The 24,696-nt window shown below is 43.9% G+C and overlaps 1 protein-coding gene across 2 annotated transcripts in view; it reads left to right on the top strand.

Moving 5' to 3' along the window:
- The first annotated feature begins 1,481 nt into the window (after positions 1–1,481).
- LOC124596421 (solute carrier organic anion transporter family member 5A1) overlaps positions 1,482–24,696 on the top strand; it is a 441,010-nt gene continuing 417,795 nt past the window's right edge. For both annotated transcript variants that reach the window (XM_047135553.1, XM_047135552.1), the window contains exon 1: positions 1,482–1,769. The gene's annotated coding sequence lies outside the window, so the exon portion shown is untranslated. The remainder of the gene's footprint in view (positions 1,770–24,696) is intronic.

The raw sequence follows: 24,696 nt of genomic DNA, 5'->3' as shown, positions 1-24,696 counted from the left end.
CTACGGTTATCGGACCTTTTTTCTTCGAGGAAATGCGTGATTCTGGTTTTGCAACTGCTACCGTGACGAGTGAGATGTACTCCGATATGTTACAGAATCGCGTCATCCCCAGCCTTGCTGATAAACACCTGCTGGAACGTACGATGTTTATGCAGGATGGCGCTCCACCCCATATTGCTAGACGCGTGAAAGATCTCTTGCGCGCGTCGTTTGGTGATGATCGTGTGCTCAGACGCCACTTTCGTCATGCTTGGCCTCCCAGGTCCCTAGACGTCAGTCTGTGCGATTATTGGCTTTGGTGTTACCTGAAGTCGCAAGTGTATCGTGATGGACCGATATCTCTAGGGATGCTGAAAGGCAACATCCGACGCCAATGTCTCACCATAACTCCGGACATGCTTTACAGTGCTGTTCACATTATTCCTCGGCTACATCTATTGTTGAGGAATGATGGTGGACATAGTGAGCATTTCTTGTAAAGAACTTCATCTTTGCTTTGTCTTACTTTGTTATGCTAAGTATTGCTATTCTGATCAGATGAAGCGCTATCTGTCGGACATTTTTTGAACTATTGTATTTTTTTTGTGCTAATAAAACCACATGTCATCCCAAGCATGTGTGTCAATTTGTACCTCTCTATCTACATTATTCCATGATTTATTCAGTTTTCAAATTTATACTGACTTTTTGATCACCCGGTACTTTTGATCAAATAGTGTACAAATTCGGCTCCGATCTCGACTCCAGTCCGCCACCAGCAACGGAGGGTGAATATGCGACAATACCAGCCATTCGTGCTGGCGAAACGTCATAAAATTTAAGTAACAAATGTCGACCGCAGTTCTCGAGACAAAAGCTAATAGATAGTACGTCAGCAGGTGGCTACTAAAGCCATAATAATTTTGTAAAGTGGACATTAGTGTTGTCACAGCTCATACCGTCGACATTTGCATTGCTGTGCAGATATTTTCAGTTTAATACAGACACAAAAATTCAGGTGGGAGGGAGGGGATGGTGGTGAAGAAAACCAAGGAATTTGCATTACTTCCATAATGAGACTAGGTGTCCCTTGTACTAAAATGCTCATCAAGATATCCCTGAACAACCTGCGAAATTTTGCCTGTGTAGTCGGCAATCATCCCGTATATTTGCTGCGGAAAACGGGCACATCCGGAAACCTGTCATTTGTTACTAGGTTATCTTCACGAGTGCTGGTTCTCGCGAGGCCAAACTTACGGAGTTGGTCCTGCTGGCTGCATCCATCCCTTTGCGGTAGTCCGTATCGCAGCGCGAGATAGCGTCGGCGCTGTAGCGGGCGTCCGCAGTATGGTGGGGATAACGCCTGCCTGTGTTACGGGCACGGTGAGGGGGTGGGGATGGGTGGAGAGGGATGTTGCGAGGCACGGCCGCCAGCTGGCGACACAGTGGCGCGGTACCGCTGTGCGGCGCCGCCGATGCTCTGCAGTCAGCTGTTTCCCTCCGGTGCGAGAGGAAGGGATCGCGGACTGTGGCCGGGAGCTCTCGTGTGCGGCTTTTGTTCGTGCGTGGGGAGGCCTGGACGAGAGGCAGCTGGGATGCGTGTGCGTGTGTGCTGTTGTTGTGTCGTGCTGCGGTGACCCGATACCGAGGAACGCCTGCCAGACACCTGCAGAGAGTTATTTTCGACCTACAGCGCGTCTTAGAGGGAGAACTACGACAGCTGCGTGAATGGTCCTACAAAAAAGTGAACGTTTGTTGTCAAGGAAAGTCGAGCTTACGCTTCGCAGTTTGTAAGTATAGATTTTTTATACAGGGTGAGCTAATTCTATAAACAATGCCCTTTGTTCACAAACTACCTTTCGAAACTAGCGATATTGTGCGTAATCTTTGTTTTTGCACCTGCTGCCCAAGAAAGCGCCATTGTTGTTTTCGTGAGCGCTTGTCAACGTAGACAAATGAAGTATAAGCTCCGTGTTTATTCTCCGCATATATATGTTTCTACACTGACAACAAGGGATTTAAGAGCAACAAAGAATAATCTCTGGTCAGCGTAGGTAGTCCAGCGATTTACTGTTCTAATTAGGCAGTTACTTCATTATTTTGCGTGCAAAAAGTCGCTGTGCTTTCGAGTCGCCCGTATCTGCCGCTTACCTGACCGTGGTTTGTCTTTTAGTGGTGCAGTACACAAACTTAGGTTTGCAAGGTGATACAACGTTTTCGTTAGAGGATACGGTGTACAGTGCTGTGACAAGCAAGCAGTTTCAGGGTAGGTTTTTTTTTTTTTTTCGCTATTCCCGTTTTTGCCCATTCGTATCTTAAATCACTAGCGTACTAATCATTAGCGTTGCTGTGACATGTTTTCACGAAATTTCCGTCACATACTTTATCCTCCGAATGGCAAGATGACACCGTAATAAAGAGAAATCGGAGCTCGCAATAAAACATGTAGGTGATGTGTGTATGCGGATTGAAGCGACGAATGGAAGTTTGCACTAAGGCCGAGATTCGAATCCGGGTAATAGACTTTTGAGACTTGATAAGATTTCTGGATCCAGATAATGTCATTTGATTAAAGATTTAGGTGTTCATTTTGTCCCGCTTGCTGTTCGAAAGTGGAACGCTACAGAAATAGTCCGAAATTTTGTGAAGCCTCTGCGAAGCATTTGGATGTGACTTGCAGAAGTCAGCGAGTCGATAAGCAATACATTTTTGCAAAACATCCGAAATGACCGATGATTGTTACGGGTCGAGACGTGCAGATTCCTTATCGGACTAGATTAACGGGAGTCACTGAGCTTTCCCAAGGATTGTGCAGATGGGTAGAGGGTTGTTAAGTTCTCACTTTTCACAAGAGTGGAACTAATTGAATACATGGATTTCCGATCGAGTAATGTAAACCATGCTTTTTCTTGTAGTGCTATCCCAAGCGTCCAATATACAATTTATTTAGGTCGAATAGAAGTAAGTGGGTTTTATAGAGCCATGCCTCTACCAGTGTCTATGTTATATGATATACAGGACATAAAATCCCGTCTGAGGCCTGCGATCATTTTTATGTTAATAATTGGCAACCAATGCTGTACAATCGTAATACAGTCATGAGATGTTCTAAAAAAAAAAAGTCAATTGAACATCTCATGACTCTGTTATATGACAACAGCGGACTGAAAAAAGTAACTAGCTACCACTATAAAAAATAAGCACAGGACTTCCAAAGGCATAAATTCATTCTTTCTAGGAAGAACAATTGCTAGGATTGTTGCAAGGCGAGATACCTTTCGTCAAGAGCTTTGAAGAAATTTGCGTGGTTCATGTGTAGAAACAGAGGCAGTGGTAAATATTTTCGTGGATTTCTCGGTACAGTAGAGGTGTAATTAGAAAGCGCCAGGGCTACCTGTGCTCGAACAACAGAGTTTTGCCACAGGAAGGCCACTCGGCTCGCCTCAGCAGCGAGCGCCTATGTGGCAACACAGAAAGGGAGACTGCCCCAACGCGTTTCGCTGTTGTGCGCACCAGGCATTCGCAGAGACGTGTCACGTGACCCGTCCATATGTTTTCTGCAAAATCGGTCGCAGTTTTGTTACAATTATTATCCCCTACATTTTTTCAAATCATGATTCAGACGTGATATGTGCTTTGCACGAAAACTGTCAATTGAACTTTAACAAAAAAAAGTGTGAGGCTCTGCACACGAGCACAAAAAAAACTTTAAATTTCGGTTACGTGATGAAGCTCACAAATTTAAACGTTGTAGATTCCTCAAACCACCTGGCGATTACAATTCGAATCAGCGAATCAAACATAACGTTTTATTGGCGGAACGGAATACGCAGCGAAAAAGAGGCCGCTTATTGTGCTAGTCATCCTCTTCGAACGGTATGCGGTCCTTAGCTAATAGGACTGACCGATCAAGTTCTAAGAATGTCCGTTCAATTCGTTTTCGTTTATCGTGAAATAGGGGAGAGAGTGTCACCGATGTGATAGCCTAGTTGCGGTGACGAACTTTAAAACGAAGGCACTTTTCGTTGTGCCGAGATCTTTCCACGAAATTTCAAGCTTTCTCTTCCGGGTACTAAGATATTTTGCAGACTCCCACCTACGCAGAGAGCAATTACCGTTGCAATAAAGATGGAGAGATCAGAGGTTGCAGGGAAATATTTAGGTGTTAATTTTTCCCACGTGCTATTTGAGAGTGGAGCCAGTTTCAGAGTTCTCATGCAGATGTAGACTCAGTACCAAATACTGCATTACAGATGAGTTAAATATTCAGTCAGCCGGCCGCTGTGGTCGAGCGGTTCTAGGCGCTTCAGTCCGGAACCGCGCTGCTGCAACGATCGCAGGTTCGAATCCTGCCTCGGGCATGGATGTGTGTGATGTCCTTAGGTTAGTTAGGTTTAAGTAGTTCTAAATCCAGGGGACTGATGATCTCAGATGTTAAGTCCCATAGTGCTTAGAGCCATTTGAATTCACAGTCAATGTTGTAAAGCAGGCTTAAAAAAATTTTGAAAGTTATTACAGTGAAAGACACGAATCTAAGAAATCGAAGAGTGTTCTATGTTGTAGCTCAAAGTGTCTTTATAATTGGCAGTTGAGTAATGTCTGTACAGAAGTGTGGTTGCATGATACCAGCTGCAAGCAGCGTGAAGCAACACATTGCTTTTCGGGATCCCCTTCTGTTGTGTCGTTATTGGCAAGTCACCGGTGCTGTTGAATGCTCCCGTAGGCTGGATTTCACATCCTACAAATTGCACTGCCACCTTATCCAAAAGCACACACAAAGAATAACGGAAACGTAATGCTGTTTTCATTATACTGTCTGTAACTTACTAGACAGCATGTTTTAGTACCCCTCTACCACGTATATTTTCTGTAAAATGTGAATGTACTTTCCAAATCGCGAGTGATAGAAACTTCCCATCTCAGCAAGTACGGTATTGCCATTGTAACTTCCTCAGAGACACCCTGAAGCTCTGTTCGACATTCTTGCTTGTGGAAGTACGAGTTCTCTCTGTGTTTACAAGCAATCAATAATGTTAGACTGTTTCACATACTTTATCTTTCACTGCTCAAGTCAGAACACTGCTTATTCTGGAAAAGAATAAAGTAGGGGTATTGCGTAAAGCGGATAAGATATACGTTCAGCAATGATCTTCGTGTTCCTACACCCACGTCTCAGTACATTTACTTCTTAAGTGCTTTTGACCCAACATAAGATAATTTATATCAGATAAAATCTGATTTATACAATGGCAATATGAAACTAAACGAATATCCTGGGCTCTGCTTCTTGTGCAAAGTTGCCTTCTAAGACCAGAATCGAGCAATCCCTAGAAATCGAAGGAGAAACAGGCGTTAAACATTATTTATTTTGCATTTACTACTCTGCAAACCACTGCGAAGTGATGGCAGAGGGTATTCAGCATTGCACCATATGTTAACAGTTTGCTCCGGTTCCAATCGCGTATGCAGAGCGGGAAAAAAGACTACTGAATATCTCTGTGCGTGTTGTAATTATCTGAATGATGTCTTAGAGGTCCCTGCGGGAGTGATGAAGGATACGTCTAGAGTCTTGATATAATATTTGTTCTTGAAAGTTTGAAGAAGGCTTTTGCGGGGTATGTGGCATCTGTTTTCGAGCGTTCGATAGTTAAGATTTTTCAACAAATCCATGACCTTTCATGCCGTCCTTCTCAATATGCGTTCAGTATCCCCTGTTATTCCTGTCCACGTCAGCAATAATCAAAGATGGGACGCGCTAGTGGTTTGTAAGCAGTCGTCTTTGTTGTAGTCTTGTCAGCATTTTCCCACCACTTTGCCAATAATCAGTGTACCACTTGCCTTACCGAATGATTTATTCTCTGAAATCATTCAGTTTAATTTCCATACAGGTATTGTTACACCCAGGCAGTCGTACGATTCCACTGATTTCAATGTGACTCATTGATGTATTGCGTTTTTCACAAATTTCGCAATTTTGCGTCCCTGAACTTTTAAAATAAGTTGCCAGTCTTCGAACTACTTCGAAATCTTATCAAGGTCTGCAAATCTGTGCGATTTTTTTCTCGATAGTACTTCATTATAGACAATTGCATCATCTAGAAAAAGTGTGAGTTTATTGTTAATGTTGTCTTTTCAGGTCATTAGCATTCAAAATGAACAAGAAGGATTCTAAAACACTTATATACAGCACATATGACGCTACTTCTGATTCTCTTTTGACTCCCCATCGAAGATAACATGCTGCGTTCTCACATTCGCCGGCCGCGGTGGTCTAGTGGTTCTAGGCGCGCAGTCCGGAACCGCGTTACCGCTACGGTCGCAGGTTCGAATCCTGCCTGGGGCATGGATGTGTGTGATGTCCTTAGGTTAGTTAGGTTTAAGTAGTTCTAAGTTCTAGGGGACTGATGACCACAGAAGTTAAGTCCCATAGTGCTCAGAGCCATTTGAACCATTCTCACATTCGTGTCTTTATATAAATGACATAACTGTTTAGCTCCGACCAATCAGAATCCGTATTAGCATCTGTGATAGTTTTAAATGGGCCTTATTTGCTTCTCGGAATGGTGCACATCATTTACGGAACTTAGTGATGGGTCTCCGAAATCAGATGTATTGATTTGCGTCATCGACCATTTGAAACATATATGCTGCATTGTATTAAGATTATTATTTTCAAGTACGACTGACGACATAACTCCGTGAACAAGCTCTTGATACGATCGCAAGGACAACACAATACCCAGTTCCATAGGAGAGAAAACCTCCGACCCCACCCAGAATCGAACCCGGGTCCCCTTGCTTAGCAATCCACCGCGGTGATCGAGCAGCGACCGAAGTGGACGACATAATACATTTCTACCTTATAGTAATGTCATTTCGGTGATTCGTATTAACATCCACGAAGTTACATCTGGCCTATACGGTTCGATCGCTGAACGATGTGTTTATCATCTACACCATAACGCACGTATTCACCTTTTATTGCTCGCAATAAACAAAATAGTCTCCTGTGGTTGCGGATTTCCGTCCATTAATCTCGCCATTTAACGTTTTCGTGTCATGTCAAATTACATCATCGAAATTCACTCACGTTTTCACCAGAGGGAAGAGTGGAGTTTCTTCCGGCCGGTGCCCATCCCCGCTGTAGACTTTATTAGAAACATAACATTACTCGGATTGCTACACTAACGACCGATTTATGTATTCTGGGATGATTCACTATTTCACTTAGCAGTACAACTGCGTAAACACGTCTGCAGACTGTAGTTTTGCCAGCGTCTAAATGAGCCAATGCCGTTTCTTTCAGTCGACCACGTATTAAATTCAGTCTGTTTCTTGCAGCTGTCAAGCAAGTACAAACATTTTTTTCCTGGACTGGAGGTGTTAAATATCAATTTGAAGACAGAGCTCACATTTTGAAGCGGAAAATGATTAAGGCCTTCAGGATAGAATCACCTTATTTTGGGATAGTACTACTGAACAAGACCTAGGTTCGATGCGCCGCCGAACTTATCACGATCTCAAACGATCTTCGTGCTTTACAGACGGGTAGCGACGGGTAATTTTAATAAATAATTTTAGTGATCTCTAACAATTACACTGGACAGTAACAATAGCGTTACAAGAAAACTTAACATCGCACTACAAATTTAAAATTTACTGCAGTTTCATTTGGTGGAGAATTTATTGGCGTCAGCCGCATTCCTTTCCGCAGGATTCCTTGTACGATTCTTCAGAAAGCGACACGTGCCATCCGTTTCCGCGATACGTATGCAGATGCTTCTGATATTGAAAGCTGATTACTGGTCGCTTGTGGAACCTCTGCGCTTCTCGTCCTTATTTTTCCGCCTCCTCGTGGTACTTCCTTCCTCGTGCTCTCTAGCTGGAACTTTTATTTAAGCCATAACCTGGCGTTCACGTGGAGTTCTGCGGCCTTTCCGTTTGGCAACACTGCAGCCGGCCCCCCAGCTCGCTTGCGGAGAAAGAGAACTCCCGTCATCTGAAATCCGCTGCCAGCCGCTGTTGTTTCTAACATGAGGAGCCGCGCGCCATGTGTGTGTGTGTGTAAATCGTAACAGATTTTTTTATTTGGCCATCCCCGCTGTTCCATACTACATCCGTCGAAGACGCTATCCGCTGCGAAATGATGGTGCCGGAGATAGCCTCCTTGCAGGATCATCTGTCACTTCTGCGATGCCGGTCTTAATGTTATCGGCATTTCATGTAGCTCTAACGTAGCGAAGGAAGCGAAAGGCGTGAAATTGCCTAGAATTTTTATAATACTATTTTCACCAAACTCCGCGACCGGTAATACCTGAAAGTTTTGGTTGCACGTAACTCGTACTATTGGTAGTCCAGTCGAAATTTTAAAAAAAGGCGCATTGATATGTTCAAAGAATCCAAACACTGCGATATCCTGAGGAGTACGCATGAGGAACGTCGAAAAATGGTTCAAATGGCTCTGAGCACTATGGGACTTAACATCTTAGGTCATTAGTCCCCTAGAACTTAGAACTAATTAAACCTAACTAACCTAAGGACATCACACACATCCATGCCCGAGGCAGGATTCGAACCTGCGACCGTAGAGGTCCCGCGGTTCCGGACTGCAGCGCCTAGAACCGCACGGCCACCGCGGCCGGCAAGGAACATCGTAGAACGAGACTAATTCAGATATTAACTGTAAATCAACCTACATGAAGACTGGCAATATTTATAATAGAACATCATAATATTATTGCAGGGGCTGCATATAGGACACTACCGAACAGAGGTTGCGCACGCACCAGAGATGCTGAGGAAGGGTATACTAGTGTAAGATTTCGAAGAGAGAGCTTGACAAGTTCGAACAAATTATGACGTTTTTGAAGAATGGAAATCTCCTCTGTAAAAATCAACGTCCTTCTGTAAGCTGAGATCTTGTGAAACTCGGCACGCACTCTTCGCCTGTGGAATCCACAAAGCCCGCCGCGGTGGCCGTGCGGTTCTAGGCGCTTCAGTCCGGAACTGCGAGACTGCTACGGTCGCAGGTTCGAATCCTGCCTCGGGCATGGATGTGTGTGATGTCCTTAGGTTAGGTAGGTTTAAGTAGCCCTAAGTTCTAGGGGACTGATGACCTCGGATGTTAAGTCCCATAGTGCTCAGAGCCATTTGGAATCCACAAAAACTCTCAGGTTGATGCTTTGTTCTATTGCGTTCCATAAAGTTCTGCCCAGTCGTTTAGCGAACAAAATACGAGCATACCGAATATCACGATTCGTGACTGCACACACATGCATGTTTACACGGGAGTACCCCAAGTTTAGCACTGTTACTGTTTAAAACATATATTAGTAACGTCGAAAACTCCTTGACCTTGTATTAGCATACGCTGCTGTTGTCTGTAAAAAAGGTAAGGACGCCAGAAGGCTAAATGCAGGAAGACATGCAGAGGATCGATGGTTGGTGCAGATACTGGCATTTGCCCTTCATTCTGTTGGCGGAGCGAGGTGGCGCAGTGGTGAAGCTGCTCTCACACGCTCAGTAGTATGGGCACAATTAACAGTCTCTCAAAATATTGTGCGAAAGTGCAAAGCCAAGAACGGTACTATATTATTGCGCAGTGTTTATGTCGGGGACGCGTTAGTTTGAACTGTATTTTCATAGCGATCATGCCAGTGCTCGACGAAGTGGAACTCGCATGAACTGCAGTTGAATTACTGTTCACGCACCAGATATTACAAGCACTAAGTAACTAAATGGCACCGGTAGGTATTTTCTGTGGCCTATCCAAGGCATTTGATTGTGTGAATCATAGTATAATTCTAGATAAATTGAAGTTTTATGGGATTAATGGTATAGCCGATCAATGGATCATGTCACATCTAACCAAAAGAATGCAGAAAGTTGTGCTTAGTAGTAATTCAGCCTACAGAATCCAGGGACATAATTCTGACTGGGGAGGAATCACGTGTGGGGTTCCCCAAGGATCAATCTTAGGTCCACTACTGTATCTCATATATGGAGATGATCTATGATCTACCGTCTAATGTACAACAAGCCGGAGTAGTTCTGTTTGCAAATGACACCGATATTGTAATCACTTCCAGTATACATACAGAAATGGAAGAAATGGTGAACGAAGTTCTCAGTATCATTGACCGGTTTTCTGTGAATGGTCTCACCCCGAATTTCACAAAGACATCTCATTCAGCTCTGCACCTATAGGGGTACTGCGCCAGTGATAAGTGTTACACATGATGATGAAATAATACACAGGGTGGAAACTTCAAAATTTTTAGGTGTCCATACTGATGAGAATTTAAATTGAAAAAAAAAAAAACATTTTCGATCTCCTAAAAGAACTTAGTTCAGCCAGATTTGCACTTAGAATCATAGAAAATTGTGAGGAGAGAGAAATCAGTAGGTTGACATATTTTGCTTATTTTCTTTCAGTAATGTCATAAGAAATAATGTTCTGGGATAACTCATCTTTACGAAAGAAGGTCGTCATTGCCCGAAAACGTGCTGTAAGAATAATATCTGGTGCTCACCTGCGATCATCTCATAGACATCTGTTTAAGGAGGCCGGCCGGAGTGGCCAAGCGGTTCTAGGCGCTACAGTCCGGAACCGCGCGACCGCTACGGTCGCAGGTTCGAATCCTGCCTCGGGCATGGATGTGTGTGATGTCCTTAGGTTAGTTAGGTTTAAGTAGTTCTAAGTTCTAGGGGACTGATGACCTCAGAAGTTAAGTCCCATAGTGCTCAGAGCCATTTGAACCATTTTTTTGTTTAAGGAGTTGGGCATTCTGACTAGTGCTTCGCAGTATAGTTATTCCCTCATGAAGTTTGTAGTAAATAATCCAATACAGCTCAAAAGGAACAGTGACGTACATAATTGCAATACTAGAAGAAAAAATGGCATTCATTACTCAGTTTAAAGTTGTCTTTAATACAGAAAGGTGTACACAATGCTGCAACAAAAATTTTTGATTACTTACCCAGTGATATAAAATGTCTAACAGACAGAAAAGTAAAATTTGAAAATAAATTGAAAAAGTTTCTCCTTGACTACTCCTTCTATTCCGTAGAAGAATTTCTATGTTTGTAATGTGTAAAAGGTGGTGGGTAGGAATCGCTAATCTGTATTTCTTGTTTTCATTTGGGGGGGGGGGGATGTTTAGAGTACAGATAGATGTACAAATTAATTTGCAATATGAATGTAAAATGACTCGTTCCACATCATGACGATTTATCCTGCAAAATAATCCAAGGAACATGAAAGTAACTAACTAACTTGCCTTACAAAACGCAGGCAGAATATATTCATAACGGGCGAAACAGGTCCGAGAAGCTCTCTCTGGACTTTTCAGTGGACCGGGGAAAATAAAGAATTACAATGTGAACTGTACAGTTTATCGTGGTCATGTATTTCTGTGCTGCAAGTAGAGTTGCAAACCAAATGAAACAATTACGCAGACTGAAAACTCACGTGATATGTGTACTGTGAGAAATGTTGCAAGAAAAATAAACATGTGTGTTCGTTGGATAGATGATCACATCTTATTTGTCATTTCTGAGAAGTCCGCCCCAGTAGCTGAGTGGTCAGCGTGACGGATTGCCGTCCTCTGGGCCCGGGTTCGATTCCCGGCTGGGTCGGAGATTTTCTCCGCTCAGGGACTGGGTGTTGTGTTGTGTTCATCATCATTTCATCCCCATCCGGCGTGCAGGTCGCCCAATGTGGCGCCGAATGTAATAATACCTGCGATATGGCGGCCGGACCTGCCCCGCGAGGGGCCTCCCGGCCAATGACGCCAAACGCTCATTTCCATTTCCATTTCTGAGAATTGCTGCAAATAAAATAGACATTTTTGCTTACTGTCATGGCACCATGATCTCCAGTTTGCTCTGCTGATATGAACAACCAGGTATCTTTGACTTCCAAATCAATCACTGTGGTACCTTCTTATACATCTTTCAGCCCAATGACACATAAGTTGTTATTTACTTTTTTCAGTCCTTTGCGGAAATTCGTTCGGAGCGAATTGAATTTCTCTCGGTTTCGGCATGAGCTGACGTCTATTGCGCAATATGACCCGTAAATAGACAATATATTAATCGAGTATAATTACTTTCGAAGCTTATAAATACAGCGCAAACCGACAATACCCGTATCAGACGGAAAATGTTATTACACAATACACGGATTTATTTTTTCCATCGTTTCCCCAAGTCGTCGAAGGCCAATGACGGGATGGTTTCTTTGAATTTGTACTCTCTCTCTCTCTCTCTCTCTCTCTCTCTCTCTCTCTCTCTCTCTCTGATGACCCTGCATTCGACGGATCGTTGAACACTATTCCTCCTTTTGTTTCATGTCTTGACCAAATTATGTCACCTTCCTCGGTTATGGCGTGTGAAAATAAGGATTGAACAACGGAGACAGCTGAAGAAAAACTAAATTGAAACTTTGGATAGAGTACTACGGAAGAATGTTAGGAGTATGATAAAAGGGCAGACTAACCATCGAAGAAGTAGGCCTACTGACCTTCAAAGCTGAAATTGTGTGGAGCAGTTTCAGTAACCACTGCTCTCGAACATATTCTCGTAGCTGTGTATCTGCTTATTACCGAATTCTGGTACAGAAAGACAAGAAAAAGAAATGAGCTGTGATACATGTTCCAAAGAGCACGTGGCTTAAGACTTATTCCTTTTGTAGCAATGAGAGATACACAGAGCAACGCAGGTACACCCGGCTCTTACAACCTGCAGAGCACTGTATTGACACTGGACACTGTATGGTGTACGATAAAGTCGAAATTTTATCCTCGACTTCATCTTTTTGGGACTTAGTAGTGAAAAAAGCAATTGAAATTTGGTTGGCGACGAATCATGGAATCCGGCAATTTCTGTAATTAAATCACAAAGACGTTGCGACGGTACAGCTCTCCGTGACCCATCGATATCACCGTGTTGATCGACTGCACAGTCATAGATTTAATTTCCATGCATATGTTACACCTCTTTGCCGCATATCAACGTCTCTGGCGCCTTCTGTATCTTTGGCTGCATACGCAGTTGTTCGGTCCTCGAGTTTAAAAGGACGGAGCAAGTGCTGGAGCGTTAGTCACCTCGGCTCACTCTGAAGATGGCTGGACGGTATTCAGCCGAAATATTAGAAGAAGAAACTGAATTTATGCGGCTGCACGCCCGAAATTTTATGGAACAGTCTTTACGCCGCGAAAACATGAAGATGCACATTTCGGGTCTAGTTTAGCAGGGGATACAACCGGTCGGCTTTGACCAATGACGTCAGAATTCGCCAGAGAGCATGTATTACAAAGATGAAAGAGCTGAGAAGAATGTTCAGAAACAAAGGAATGCCAGAGAGAAAAACTGTACTTCACATATATAAGGGCCGGTAGTATTTTCACGTTGACGATACCGCGTGTTTGTATCTTAGTATTTCTCCGCAAAATACAATGGAAAGAAATGAATGAAATATGTTACTAGCAAAGAATACATCACATTACATGTATGTCAGTTGTATCTCGAAAGTCTTTCGAACTGTATTGCTTAAGTGCAGTACGGGATACAAGTTCAGCGTAGTCCATTTCTTAGTTTCAACTAGCATTGCTGTCCTGTTGTTCACTTGAACGATGTATCCCCTGCTTCACTAAACCACAACTGAAACACCGGATACAAATTAAAAGCTCATTCGAAGTGTGTTGCTGAAGAACAGTACGGAATAGCAGTTTGTCGTAAGTCGATTTCTTCGTTTTCACTAGCATTACTGTCCTGTTCTTCACCTGAACGATGTATCCTCCGCTTCAGTAAACCCTACGTGGAACACGGGATACAAATTGTAGATGTGCTGTTTATTTCCTCTCCGCTATTACTAACAGTCTTTTTTTACGTACATATCAGTATTACTGATGACAGAAGGACCTACGTATGTAATATACACTCCTGGAAATTGAAATAAGAACACCGTGAATTCATTGTCCCAGGAAGGGGAAACTTTATTGACACATTCCTGGGGTCAGATACATCACATGATCACACTGACAGAACCACAGGCACATAGACACAGGCAACAGGGCATGCACAATGTCGGCACTAGTACAGTGTATATCCACCTTTCGCAGCAATGCAGGCTGCTATTCTCCCATGGAGACGATCGTAGAGATGCTGGATGTAGTCCTGTGGAACGCCTTGCCGTGCCATTTCCACCTGGCGTCTCAGTTGGACCAGCGTTCGTGCTGGACGTGCAGACCGCGTGAGACGACGCTTCATCCAGTCCCAAACATGCTCAATGGGGGACAGATCCGGAGATCTTGCTGGCCAGGGTAGTTGACTTACACCTTCTAGAGCACGTTGGGTGGCACAGGATACATGCGGACGTGCATTGTCCTGTTGGAACAGCAAGTTCCCTTGCCGGTCTAGGAATGGTAGAACGATGGGTTCGATGACGGTTTGGATGTACCGTGCACTATTCAGTGTCCCCTCGACGATCACCAGTGGTGTACGGCCAGTGTAGGAGATCGCTCCCCACACCATGACGCCGGGTGTTGGCCCTGTGTGCCTCGGTCGTATGCAGTCCTGATTGTGGCGCTCACCTGCACGGCGCCAAACACGCATACGACCATCATTGGCACCAAGGCAGAAGCGACTCTCATCGCTGAAGACGACACGTCTCCATTCGTCCCTCCATTCACGCCTGTCGCGACACCACTGGAGGCGGGCTGCACGATGTTGGGGCGTGAGCGGAAGACGGCCTAACGGTGTGCGGGATCGTAGCCCAGCTTCATGGAGACGGTTGCGAATGGTCCTCGCCGATACCCCAGGAGCAACAGCGTCCCTAATTTGCTGGGAAGTGGCGGTGCGGTCCCATACGGCACTGCGTAGGATCCTACGGTCTTAGCGTGCATCCGTGCGTCGCTGCGGTCCGGTCCCAGGTCGACGGGCACGTGCACCTTCCGCCGACCACTGGCGACAACATCGATGTACTGTGGAGACCTCACGCCCCACGTGTTGAGCAATTCGACGGTACGTCCACCCGGCCTCCCGCATGCCCACTATACGCCCTCGCTCAAAGTCCGTCAACTGCACATACGGTTCACGTCCACGCTGTCGCGGCATGCTACCAGTGTTAAAGACTGCGATGGAGCTCCGTATGCCACGGCAAACTGGCTGACACTGACGGCGGCGGTGCACAAATGCTGCGCAGCTAGCGCCATTCGACGGCCAACAGCGCGGTTCCTGGTGTGTCCGCTGTGCCGTGCGTGTGATCATTGCTTGTACAGCCCTCTCGCAGTGTCCGGAGCAAGTATGGTGGGTCTGACACACCGGTGTCAATGTGTTCTTTTTTCCATTTCCGGGAGTGTATGTATACCAGACTTCCATTGACATCGATATATGTACACTGGTAACGAAAAGGTGGAAGTACACGTACGTTACATTTGCAACCTGTACCTCAATTGAACTGCACGGAGACAAGAAGAAGACACATGTACAATTTGCATCCCGTACTTCACTATGGGGTACAGTTTTCTTGTTGCCTTGGACGCTAATAGTATCCCATTCGTTACTTGAGCTATATAGCTATACGTAACATTTGTATCTTGCTCGCCAATTGACATATATAGTGTCAGTGTAAAGGCGAAGTGAAGGACGGGATACAAATTTTAGTTGTGTCGGAGGTTTCGCCTGTAATATAGCAAGTACACATTCGAAAATGTCGAACTGATACTATTGCTGGGAAACGAAAGAAGATCGACAGCTGAGAAATTTCTATTACGTACTTCACAATACGAAAACACACATATTGGTGGAATAAAACTGTGAAATATGTCAAAATTGTGAAATACAGTGAAAGAAGCAAATGGAAAAGTGAGCTTACCACACGGAAATATCGAGGAATAGCCGAAGATCGTCTAGACAGACAGTAACGAAAATTACATACCCACAAACAGGCAAATCCATTTCTATAAACGAAAATAAGACACTAAAAATTGTTCTACAATAACAAACTAATACTCCAACTTATCTCAATATCATTACGAATAATTATTTTAATGTACAATGATAGCGCTTATCCGGAACACAGAACTGTTTTATTATCTATGCCTCGAAGTGAAGACCTTACTATCTATGACTAATGTATGACGTCATTGGTCAAAGCCGACGGGTTGTATCCCCTGCTTCACTAGACCCTACATTTCGTGTATTTTATAAAATGTTTGGCGGTGTGCTGGAGTGCTTTCATCAAACATTTTATGTAAAAGTTAGTGCGTAGTATTAGTTTTTATGAAATATTGGTCGAAGATCTTTGACCGTGTGGTGCAGTCCTTATCGCCAAGCAAACCCTTCCTTGTGTAGAAATAGCACATTGCTCCTCAGAAACCACAGTAGGTCATGGTAAATACAATCTCCCTCGTGTCTTATCTATCATCGCTAGGCTGTTGACACATCTGGTTCTCATTTGCTTAGCACAAGCCGAAGTTTGCCAGCGTCGTTATCTCTGTCTAAGCATTTGCCAGCAGGGGTCTTTCGTAATTCTTCTCGTACTGCAAATGCCGTTAGCTACTGGCACGCCATCCAAAAATTTTGGATTGTAAAGCAATGGCAAACGTGTTTAAATGGCGCAGATTTCATCCTATCCAAGTTACCGATTTTATTTCCTATTCGAATCTCGTATTGAGCCAGAGAAGAATGCCCGTCCTTACGGCGGCGTGTGTACCTTAATACGTCTTTCCTTATTTTCTTAACACCTCCGCGAGGTGAACAGCTGACAGCAAAATTGTCGCGCCTATTTCTTAGAGTACAGGTTTTACCCAGCAGACTGTCGCAAGAACGGCGTCACGTTTCTTTCAAGGATCCCCTTTCAAATTTCACCGAGCATTTCTGGTACACTTCCGAATGGGCTCCGCCGATCTGTTATCAACCTAGCAATGGTCTCTGAATTTGTTCGATGGCTGTTGCCTCGCCTGCTTGATCAGGACTTCAAACTCTGGAACAATACTCTAGAATTGGTTGCACTGGCATCTTGCATGTGACTTGCTTCACAGACTAGTTAGTTTTTTCCAGAAAGCTTCCAACAAATCTGAGTCTCCATTCCGCCTTCCCTGATACCGAATTTACACGATCGTTCCGTTTCGTATCGGTTCTAAGTACGAGGGGCGTTGAATTAGTAATGCAACCCTTTTTTTCTCGGCCAGTTTCGGGTGAAAAATGTGGACTTTATTGTGGGACGTCGTGGGATGCTCCCGCTTCAGCCCCTATAATTTCATGAAGTTCCGATAGATGGCGGCCCTATACATAACCTTCACAATGGCGTCTGTAAACGAGACCCGTCATTGAGTTTCTTTTCGCGGAACACCAGAGCATCACAGATATTCATAGACGTTTGCAGGATGTCTACGGAGACTTGGCCGTGAACAAAAGCACGACGGGTCGTTGGGTGAGGCGTCTGTCATCATTGGTCCATGGCCGCGCAAACCTCTCTAATGTCCCGCATGCCAGCAGGCCGCTCATAGCTGTGATTGCAGCTATGTTGGAACGTGCTGACACTCTCATTCGGGACGATCGACGGATCATGATCAAAAATCTTGCTGCTAAACTGGACGTGTCTGTTGGTAGTGCCGGCATATTCGTCTGCCAGTAGGGTTACTCAAAGGTGTGTGCCCGCTGTGTTCTTCACTATCTGACGGAGGACGATCTGTGCAGAATTGCTTGCGCGTCAAGAGGCTGATAGATTTTTTTTTTGTTTATTTGTTTTTTTGTCAGACATCGTCACAGATGATGAAACATCGGTTCATCACTTTTAAGCGGAAACAAAACGGCAATCCATGAAATCACGCCACACCACCTCTCCTCCGAAGAGAAAGTTCAAGGACGCACGCTCAGCCGGTAAATGCCCGCGACGGTCTTCTAGGAATCTCAGGGAGTAGTCCGTTTGATGTGCTCCTTCACGGTGCAACGATCAACTCTTAAGTGTATTGTGCTGCCCTCAGGAAACTGAGTAAACGGCTTTAGCGTCTTCGACCGAGCGAGGTGGCGCAGTGGTTAGCACACTGGACTCGCATTCGGGAGGACGACGGTTCAATCCCGCGTCCGGCCATCCTGATTTAGGTTTTCCGTGATTTCCCTAAATCGCTCCAGGCAAATGCCAGGATGGTTTCATTGAAAGGGCACGGCCGACTTCCTTCCCTAATCCGAAGAGAACCGAGCGAGGTGGCGCAGTGGTTAGACACTGGACTCGCATTCGGGAGGACGACGGTTCAATCCCGCGTCCGGCCATCCTGATTTAGGTTTTCCGTGATTTCCCTAAATCACTCCAGGCAAATGCCGGGATGGTTCCTCTGAAAGAGCACGGCCGACTTCCTTCCCCATCCTTCCCTAATCCGATGAGACCGACCAACCAACCAATCCGAAGAGACCGATGACCTCGCTGTTTGGTGTCTTCCCCCAAACAACCCAACCAATTTAGCGCCTTCGTCGCCACTAAACGGCGAACGAACTTCTCCGTGACAACGCAAGGCCTCACTCAATTCATAGCGCACCCAAGAGCAGCTCACAAAACTTCGCTGGACTGTTCTTCCTCATCCACCTTAAAGCCCGGATGTCGCACCTTCCGCTTTTCATCTGTTTGGCCCAATGGATAATGCACTCTATGGGCTAACAGTACATGGATGACGGGGAGTTTATTGATGCAGCATATCGTTAGCTCCAATGTAGTAGAATGATACCATGTGGGCATACAGGTGGAGTAAGGCAGCTGCACTAAAGGGAGATTATGTTGAAAAACAGGGTTTTGTGGCAAAAAGAGTGAGGAATAATGTGGTCTATTGGAATCCTGGATAAAATCAACCTGCTTTTAGAAAAAAAAAAGGATCTGGCGTAGTTCGATGAAAAAGGCCACTGCCGGTTCCTGTCTGAAACTGCAGACAAAGTTCTGATCTCTGATAATCTCGACTTTGACGGAACTCTAACCTCAACTCTTGCTACTTCCAAGCTTGCCAGCTGACCATCTGGCATTCGTTCGTATTCAGATGACCACCTTTATTTAAATTTTCCGTAGTTTCCCAGTCTTCCTCCTAGTAAATAGTAAAATGGTCCTTTCAGCATAGATATGGTAAATTCTATTCTCTCCCCTATTGCTCCTTCCTTAATGACGTAGATGTTGACGCGGTGTTAAATAATCACATTGTTTGTGACAAAAATGGTTCAAATGGCTCTGAGCACGATGCGACTTAACTTCTTAGGTCATCAGTCGCCTAGAACTTAGAACTAATTAAACCTAACTAACCTAAGGACATCACACACATCCATGCCCGAGGCAGGATTCGAACCTGCGACCGTAGCGGTCACGCGGTTCCAGACTGAAGCGCCTTTAACCGCACGGCCACACCGGCCGGCTGTTTGTGACAGCCGGCCACCTTAAGCCCTTCAGGCTTAATGGGGGCGCTGCTTTCAAATTAAGGCTGAATGTATTGAAAACTCCTAGCTTTCGGTAGTTTTTCGCGCTGCTTTAGATTTAAACGAGTGCTGCGGTTAACAGTACCGTGTGTTCGAGTACATCGCTACACATGTACGAACAAGTATGGACCGTATCATCGTTTTTCTCTGGTACTTGGCTACTCAAATCACAGTTGTATATTACGAAGTTTAATAAGCTGGCCGGTCGGAGTGGCCGAGCGGTTCTAGGCGCTACAGTCTGAAACCGCGCGACCGCTACGGTCGTAGGTTCGAATTCTGCCTCGGGTATGGATGTGTGTGATGTCCTTAGGTTAGTTAGGTTTAAGTAGTTCTAAGTTCTAGGGGACTGATGACCTCAGTAGTTAAGTCCCATAGTGCTCAGAGCCATTTGAACCATTAATAAGGCGATATGACATATAATACGAAAACCTGCTTGTGGTCTAACGTTTTCCCGAGAATTGTGTTTCGCTGTTTAATGTCTAGTAGGCAGATCAGTTTATTAAATGTTACCTTGAATACCCGTGCCGTACACACGAACAGGGCTACTAGCCGAGTAAAAAATCAGTAAGACGTTATAACAGATTTTGATAGCAGCAATGGTTTTGAGAGCAGAACTCTACCATGAGGTTTTCATTACAAGGAAAAACCACCATAAAAATGTATATCGCTTAGATAGACAAGTTTTTAAAGTTGTAATTTTAATTCGGTTGTTACTTGATGTCTGAGCAAGGTACTGCTTTCAAGTTAAAAATTCGCTGTCAGGATGTAAAAAAAAAAAATTTGACTCAGATAGAAATACTTATTGAATGGCACCAACAAAATATGTGGTTTTAATACTTTGATGTTCATATAGTCGTCTTGCTTGATAAATGCGTAGTACTGGCCACAGAGAAGCAGACGTTACTTCGTGCCAAAACATGTAAGTAAACATTTACTCTCTTGTGATATTAAGAAATGTGTGGTACATTACGAGTCGACTATGACATTACCATTAAAAAGTTCCGTGTTTACGGTACGCAAAAAACAAATTGTAAGACACCTGTTCCAAGACAAAAGCGTATCATTTTATGAAAGATTGCTTTCGAATGTAGCTAATCGGTAGTGCTTATGCTGCTCCGGGTCTGTGTGGCCTTCAGATTCATTGCCCACCAATGCAACGCACTAAATAAATCCCAGTCATTGATCCAGAATTCGTGTAGTCGTACCTCAAAAGACCTGTCATTTCAGTTAAGCGCCTTTTAATTACTCGAGATCTCTTTGAGTGTTATTATCCACAACTGCAATCGTTTGACACTGTACAGCGAAAATGTCCTTTGAGATTCACTCATTCTCGTTTTAAATGTAATTTATCGCTCCCAAATGAAATCTCAGTTTGTGATAGCAACAGAAACGCTCTTCCGGGAATTCATTTCCATGGAACCTAACGAATGTCGCCTAATATGACTGTACTTTCACAAAGAAAAATAGTGGTTTATATTTGTGTACGGTAATACCGCTAGAATTCTTGTTCTGTTTTAGTACGCAAATGCTGCAAACTGCTTATACAAATACCGGAATAAATAGACAGACTCGGTAATCATTCGTTCACTTCTATGTCTGAGTGTCATTTCTGTTAAAACATACCTTAAATATTGTCACGCAAAACCAGAAACTGATTCTTGATAACATACAAGAATTGCGTGTCTTGATCGCTCACGTTTGATATCGTATATCGTCAGCCACATACGGCGTAGGCTTCGTAAGGTCACCTAAGAAACGATTCGGGTCAGCACGCTGTTAGTCTCATGTCGTACCTGATCAGTGTAGCATAGAAAGAAGGGCGAAGGCAGCTGCCCACCCGCCAGGCTAATTGCTGGTGTAGTCCTTCGGAGCGTCGAGCAACCAGAAAAGGAAGACAAGGAGAAATCTGGAACGGAATTGACGTTCGGAGAGAGGAAAAACAAACTTTTGGTGGTGGCAAGTTCTGTGGGACCAGACTGCTGATGTCATCGGTCCCTAGGCATACACGCTACTTATACACTTAAGTTACACTAAGGACAACACACACACCCTCCCGAGGGAGAACTCGAACTTCCGACGGGGGGAGCCGCGCGAACCGTGGTAAGCGCCAGAGATCGCTCGGCTACCGCGATTGGCAAATAAAAATTTTCAGATGTACCGATGACATTGTAATTCAGTCAGAGTGAATAAAGAAGTTGGAAGAACAGCTGAAGGAAATGAATATTGTCTTGAAAAGAGGTTAGAAGATGAACCTCAACAAAAGCAGAACAAACGAAATGAAATGTAGTCGATTTAAATGAGGCAGTGCTGAGGGAATCAGAATAAGAAATGAGACCGTAAGAGTAATCTGTAAGTTTTGCTATTTGGACCGCAATATAAATGATGACGAGCAAAGCAGAGAGAATATCTAATGAAGACTGGCTGTAAAAAGAAAAGCATTTCTAAGAAAGAGGAGTTTGTTAACATGTAATATAAATTTTAAGTGTTACTGTTTTCTTAAGGTATTTGTGTGGATTGTTGCCTTGTACGGAAGTGAAACACGAACAATGAAGAGAACAGATGCTTTTGAATGTGGCGCAACAAAAGAATGCTGAAGATTAGCTGGATAGATTAGTAACTAATGGGGAGGTATTGAACCGAAGTGTCTGTGTGATGAGGGGGGGGGGGGAATTATGGCACGAGTTAACTAAAACGGAGCATCGTTTAATAGGATATATCCTGAGGCATCAAGGTAGCGACAGTTTGCTAGTGGGGGAAGTGCGTATGTGTGCGGGGGGGGGGGGGGGGGGAGCTATGTATTGTGAAGGAACACCAGGGAATGAATAAAGTAAGAAGGTTCAAGTGGATGTAAGATGCCGTAGTTATTCAATGATGAAAATATACTAGTGGGGAAACTGCATCAAACCAATCTTCTGACAATTAATCCTTGCACTTCTGTCATGGGATCTGTGTTCAGACTTGACGGTACTAGGTCAGGAAACTTTCCTAAGCCCCTTTTACACGAGTGATTCCATTGCCCCAATCGACTACTCGTGGTGAGCCTACTACAGCGCTCCTGGCGTCTTACTCTTGTACCGAGTCTCGCCTGTGACGACTGGTTTTTGATATTTACGTTCACGGAGTCAAAGTTTGTGTGTGTGTGTGTGTGTGTGTGTGTGTGTGTGTGTGTGTGTGTGTGTTGAGCAGTTAGGCACCCGATCGTTGAAACTGATCCATCCTTCGTACAAAAAGTCGAAATAACGTAACAGAATTAACGAACTAGCAATGGAAATAGAATTTATTGATAACCGACACAAAATTCATAATGAGTCGCCTTGACGGTTGTATGGTAAATTCCCCACACTACTGACGGAGGAAACTCCTATTGCACCCCCCACCCTGATTTAGTGGTAAGAGTACGCAGAGGATAGCCCATCAAAAACTGAACACAAATCAAGCATGAAAACAGGAAGAAGGTGTATCACACTGTGAAAAAGGCAAAATAGAAAAAAATGAACTGTCCAAGAACAGTAAGTGCAATATAGAGGAAGCAGGTAGCGAAATGGCGTCGTGGATAAGTGGTTAAGTTGTTGGACTCTCAAGCAGAAGTGCCGCTTCAAACTTCCCTTGCGCTAATTTTTTTTTATCATTTATTTACTTTTCTTCACTATTCCCTTTATTCAAATTGGAGACCAACGGAAGTGGCTTTCGAATGGGAACCGCAAACGTTTGACGACAAGGCGACAAGACAACCGTATCCTCCATACGAAAGCACATCTGGTGTGTTTAACACGGCATTAGGGATAGTACCTGTTTCATATGATAGGAATCTCTTATCGCTGCACAGAATTTGTACCACTAGGAAGTGAGTGAGATATACCTCCTCGCCCGACATAGGTGTTCGTATGAATGTGAATGTGATCACTGCCAAGGAATCGATGAAAACAATAGGTTGTCACATAATCTGCAAAAAATGACCGCATCAGTTTCACAATCACACTGTTTCTCTGTGCTCTGTCTTAAAATGTTTTTAACGTTTTTGAAGTTACCTCTTTTTTGGGAGTCTTGACTCCTGAATTCCTTTGTTGTTACATATTTCACACCCATTTGTTTGTTGTTTTCATTTCTGTGAGACGTCTATGTCGTATCTCGTGTGCTCTCACTATTCATCACATTTACTTGCGACGGTAACGTATTCTTACCACATGACTCACATTCCATAACCACTGTATAGCATGGCAACTACCAAGATTACAGAAACAGAACAAACATTTCAGTGACCGGACGGACAGTTCATAATATTGTGAGAAAAAAGGTGGAACGAAAGAGTTCTGAACGCGACTTGGCTGCTTGGCAGTCCAACACGATGACTACTTGCCCACGACGCCATTGCTGTTTCAGCTTCCACTTTATTGACTTCTTGTTCTTGGACCGTTCACTGCTTGTATTTTGCACTTTTTTTCGCAGTTCAGTACACCTTCTACCTGTTTTCATGCTTCATCTATGTTCAGTTTTTGATGGGCTATCCACTGGCCACCTTACCACTAACTCTGAGGGGAGTGCGATGGGAGTTTCCCTCGTGAGAACTGAAGGAGAGGCGAAAGTGTCGTCGAAACATTTCACAACATGAACATTTATTTGGTCGAGAAAATGTACATACAGGCACATCAAACAATATTTAGTAAGCGGTAAATAACGACTTCTTGCTTTATCCTTCGTATCTTATTTTCTTTCTAAGTACTAGATAGTATCCAAAGTTGTGCACATTCATGTTTTCGCGGCGCTGTAAATGATCCGTCACATTCGCGCGTGCAACCACAGAAAACCTATTTCTTCACCTGATATTTCGGTGGTATACGTTTCAGCCGTTTTCCGAATGCGCCTTTAGGGTTATTGAAAGTGGCAAAGAAGTATCTCACGTAGAAGCCTTGCCCAATAACTTTGATGTAATATATTCCGTAAGTCCAAAAAATTTCCTGTTTGGTTGACAAATCTCAATTTTTCGTATTAATATATTAGGACATTTTGCCTTCAAGACGTTTCGTTACAGTGTGACCACTGTATGATACCGTTGTTTGTACAACACGATTCAGCGCATTTTTCAGTGAAGTCTCTCCTACTTACTACTATTTATTAACTTTTAGTGTATTTCATAATGTTATGTTAATATTGTATTTCGTTTAAGCGGTTTTTATTAGTGCTGTAAATAGGTACATGACAGTTCACTGTGGCCAGTGTTTGTATGGTTCAAATGGCTCTGAGCACTATGGGACTTAACTTCTA

Source organism: Schistocerca americana, chromosome 2 (genome assembly GCF_021461395.2).
Source record: "Schistocerca americana isolate TAMUIC-IGC-003095 chromosome 2, iqSchAmer2.1, whole genome shotgun sequence".
Classification (NCBI taxonomy): domain Eukaryota; kingdom Metazoa; phylum Arthropoda; class Insecta; order Orthoptera; family Acrididae; genus Schistocerca; species Schistocerca americana.
This window is presented reverse-complemented; position numbering and strand designations above follow the sequence as displayed.